Raw genomic sequence first — 5000 nt, forward strand, 5'->3', positions numbered from 1 at the left:
CGAAGACCTCCGTAGCAACTTCAGGAACACAGTGTGTAGCGAAGTTAAAGAAGCTGTTAGCAAAGTCCAAGAGGTAATGCAGGCTTCAATACAAGGACCAAAACCTTCTTACTCTGCAATGGTAAAAACCGGTATTCCATTACGTAACATGGAGCTTTCTAACTCGAATAAGACAGACAATAGCATTGAATTTATGGTAATACCTATTAAAGAACATCCTAAAAACTATAAATCGGCCAGCGAGATTAAGAAAGCATTTAAAGATGCAATAAATCCTACGGAATTTAACTTAAGAGTAAACCATTTGATAACCTTAAATTCTCTTGCTATCAGGATTATTGCTAAAACAGTGAATTTAGACAAACTGCGGGAATCCGGAAAGCTTAAGGATTTAGGGTTGAAAATTAAAGATAAAGAAAAATTGAAACCGCGATTACTAATTAGGGATTTTCCTATAAGCATCGCATTTGCGAATATCGTAAAGACTATTGCTGAGGCAATAGGGTGCAATGAAGATGGCCTGGAATTACGGATCCTCACAGAGTTTGTTAACAAAAATAAGAGCTCCAAAAACGTTCTCATAGAGGTATCACCCCAAACCAGAATTAAATTGATGAAATACGGAAGAATTTATTTAAATTACGAATCTTGTCGAATTGAGGACTATTTCAGGGTGCTGCAATGCTTTAAATGCCTAAAATTTAATCACCTAGCAAAAAATTGTACAGCCACAACGACAACATGTGGACATTGTGCGGGCGAGCATAATTCAAGGGAATGCAAACAAAAGGAAAAATCCAAGTGCGCCAACTGTGACAGACAGGGTTTAGTTGAGTCAAAACATTCAGCATTAAATTCGCAAATATGCCCTATTTTGATAAAAAAAATTAATGAATTAGCGCGGAGCACTGATTACGAGACGCAGCAACAATAGAGAGGCGTAGTGCTGCAACGGGGAAAGAAGGAGGGCTTGACAACCCGCCGGTACCTGAGAGGGTCCTTCTTGATAATATCCCCCTACAAACCGGCCACAAGTTAACACCCTGTGATGCCCAAATAAGTCGTCCAAATGCCCCGGTAGGGGCAATTTCCACTGGCAACAATTTATTAACAAATTTAAATAATAATGGGGGTATCTCTATGCCACCATACAGTGGACCACCAATATCTATTTCTTACCTTTCCTATAATATACCAAGTAGCTCTCGGTCTGCAGCAAATGTGAACTCTCAACAGCAGCAAAATGTATCTCAAAGCTTCAGGTGTGAGTTTTGCTCCAAGGATTTTAACTCGTTCCGGGGGCTAGGGGTGCACAAAGCCTCAGCACACAAAGAAATAACAAACAAAAATATCAATACTAATAGAAAAAAGCCTAGATGGCAAATAGAAGACATTAGAAGAATCGCAATAGCTGAGAAAACTGCACCTGCGACAGCAAAGTTAAAAATTAATGAATATTTACATGAAAAAGTGCAACTTTTTCCACTGAGATCTATAGAAGCGGTGAAATCCCTGCGTAAGACAGCCAAATATAGAGAAACAGTGATGAATCTTCCAGAGAACCTGCAAATAGAAAATAACCCAGAAACTGTGGAAATCAGACAAGGAATCCTTCAAGAAAGAAATCCGGATACTTACTCTGACATACCTGAAGAGATAGTAGACATGAACTTATCGGAGAACAGGTACACGAACACTCACCTAGAAAGACCTGTTGAAAACCTAGAAGAGCATAATGAAAGGATACAAACAAATACAATAAATGAAAGGATTAATACGAATACTTACTTGGTGGAGACACAGCAACAAAATACATCCTGGTATTCAGAGGCCCTAAGATTCCTCAGGTCGGCGGAATGCGAAGATCAGGCGAAATATATCCTAGGCCACGCAGTTGAAGATGTCAGACAGGAACGCGACCCTACAGACCACCTGAGGGAATGGTTCAACACTAACTTCGGAGTACCTGAAAATAAAAAGAGAAAAGTAATTAATGGGAATCAAGAAGGAAGACACTGGACGAAGAAACAAAAGAGGAAAATGGAATACGCTAAAATCCAGCAACTATGGAGGAAGAGCAAAGTTAAGGTAGCAAGGACGATTTTGGATGGGGAAACAGAAGCAGGGAATCAAGTATCTCTTCAGGACCAGGTAAAGTATTGGAAACCAATAATGGAAAAGAGGAACATTACTAGGATGGAGGAAGAAGACCTAAGGTATGAATTGGATAATAATACACCTGTAAAACCGATAACGTGTGAGGAGGTCCTGAGACTCCAGCCAAAAGCCGACACTGCCAGAGGAGCGGATGATATTTCACCGGATTGCTGGTTAAAGAAAGTACCCAACACAACTAAAGCAATTATTATGAATATTTTATTGTTTTCAGCGAAGATACCGAGCGAGTGGGCGAGAGCTAGAACAGTCCTGATTCCGAAAGCGGGAGAGGTACAAGATCCGGCAAACTACAGGCCAATATCCATAGCCTCAGTGATAATAAGACATTTCCACAAGATACTAGCAGATAGATTGTACAAATCCCTAAAGCATGATGATAGACAACGAGGATTTATTAGAGCGGATGGAGTGGCAGAAATCATATTCATTCTTACAGCTATTCTTGAAAATGCGTGGAAACAGAAAAGGCAAGTTCATATGGCTTTTCTAGACATTAGAAAAGCATTCGACTCAGTATCACATAGTTCTATCATTAAGGTCTTAAGGAAGAAAGGAATAAAAAAGAAGCTTATAGATTATATCGAACAATTGTATAATAAGTCAGAACTGTTTATTGAAGTGAACGGAGAGAAATCAGAAACAATAAAACCGCAGCAAGGAGTCAGGCAGGGCGACCCCTTGTCACCTTTAATTTTTAATGCTGTCATGGATGAAGTTTTGGCAAATTTACCCCAGATAATAGGATTCGAATTACTTGACCTGATTATTAACGGACTTGCTTTTGCAGATGATCTCGTCTTGATTGCTAGCACTAAAGAAGGATTACAAACGCTCATAAATCTAGTATCAAGTGAAATGCAGAAACATGGTCTTGGTCTGGCACCAAACAAATGTAAATGTCTTTCATTAATACCCTCAGGAAAAGATAAGAAATTAAAAGTCATAGAACGAGCATGGTTTAAGATTGATGAGAAGACTATACCACAAATTGGTATGTTGGAAACTTGGAAACACCTAGGCGTCGAATTTTCAGTGCATGGACCGGTTAGAGCGAAACCTCCCTTAAGTGACTTGTTGGAAAAGGTAGATAGAGGACCATTAAAACCGCAGCAAAGATTAACCATCCTAAGAATTTATATCATACCAAGATTCTTACACACCCTAGTCCTAGGAAAAACTAATTACGTAATGTTAAAACAACTAGACCGATTGATAAGGAAATATGTAAGATCATGGATGCACTTACCTAAAGATGTACCGATTGCCTATTTTCACGCGAAGGTCAGGGACGGAGGGCTTGGTATTATGGCGTTGTATACTAAAATCCCATTTCTAACAAAGACAAGAATAGAATCAATGAAAAATTCATCGTTGCCGCTAGCCAAGAGAATTATTGAACTTGATGGTATCAAAAAGAAATATAATTGGGCAAAAATACATGCAGACGAAGACGTAAAATGGAACCTTACTTTATATAGACAAACAGACGGTTTTGAGCTCAGGGAAACCTCAGCTGCAATCCCATCGCATAGCTGAGTGGTGGACGATCGAGTCACCATACCTGCCAGGGACTGGATTAAATATCACGCCATCAGAATTAATGCAATTCCATCTCTAATGAGGACTACTCGAGGAAACAGGAGAGAGACTCAGGATACCAGATGCAGAGCAGGATGTCAGACGGCAGAAACAACAGCACATATTATACAAGAATGTCACCGAACTCATGGAGGCAGAATCTTGAGACATGATAACATCGTAGGAAAACTAGCGGGAAACTTGATCGGCAAAGGGTATCAAACCATCACAGAGCCAAGAATTCCGACACAGGAAGGAATTAGAAAACCGGACATTATAGCAGGCAAGGAGGGGCAAGCATTAATTTTGGATGTACAAATTGTTTCAGGATATAGGAACCTAAACGAGGCCCACGAGAAAAAGAAGAAATATTATGAAGCAAATAGGGACGTCAAGGCATATGTTGGAAACGTCTTTAATACTAACAGAGTAAGGGTATCAACGGTGACCATCTCGTGGAGAGGGATTTGGTCCAGTCAATCGTACACGTTACTAAAAGACCTAGGTTTCTCTAAGAACATAATGAAAGGACTAACAACCAGAGTCTTGCTTGGATCTTACCTAAATTTCTCAAGATTTATGAAGATGACGACAGTACGGATGCACCACCTATGGCCCTTCAGAAGACGATGAAGTGGACGTCAAACTGAATGCGCAAAGAAAAAAAAAAGAAAAAAAAAAGAAAAAAAGATAATACATGATTTAAATTAAATAAGTAAAATAAACATAGATTTACAATTAATAATCTTATACGTACCGGAAAAGATTGTAACCGTTGAAATGACTTTTAATCCGACCTGAAAGCCTGTAAAAGAAAACATTAATAACTAAATATATAGGTTATAGAGTTATAACTAATTGTTTTATACTTACTTGAGAAAAATGTAAGCGTGTAAGAGAGAGCCAATCCGAGTTGAGAACCTGTAACAAAAAATATATGTAATTAATAATTGAGACATATATGTACAACTGATAGTCATATTCTTACCTGAAAAGATTTGATTGCTGAAGAGGTGGTTAATCCGACTCGAAAAACTGTAAAAGAAAGGATAAATAATCAACAATCGGGATATGGATTTGTAGTCGATTGCTTTTTACTTATCTGAGTGGAATATAGTGGATGAAGAGGGGGATAATCCGAGTTGAGAACCTGTAACAGAAAACATGATTGATTAACGATTAAGATATTGCCTTATAAATAATAATCTTATATTTACCTGGAATGATCGTAGCTATTGAAGATA

General features: G+C 38.4%; 1 pseudogene; it reads left to right on the forward strand.

Moving 5' to 3' along the window:
- Positions 1-5000, forward strand: part of LOC143305874 (large subunit ribosomal RNA) — an 11024-nt pseudogene that overhangs the window by 4071 nt on the left and 1953 nt on the right.

This window comes from Osmia lignaria, chromosome 11, assembly GCF_051020975.1.
Source record: "Osmia lignaria lignaria isolate PbOS001 chromosome 11, iyOsmLign1, whole genome shotgun sequence".
NCBI lineage: Eukaryota > Metazoa > Arthropoda > Insecta > Hymenoptera > Megachilidae > Osmia > Osmia lignaria.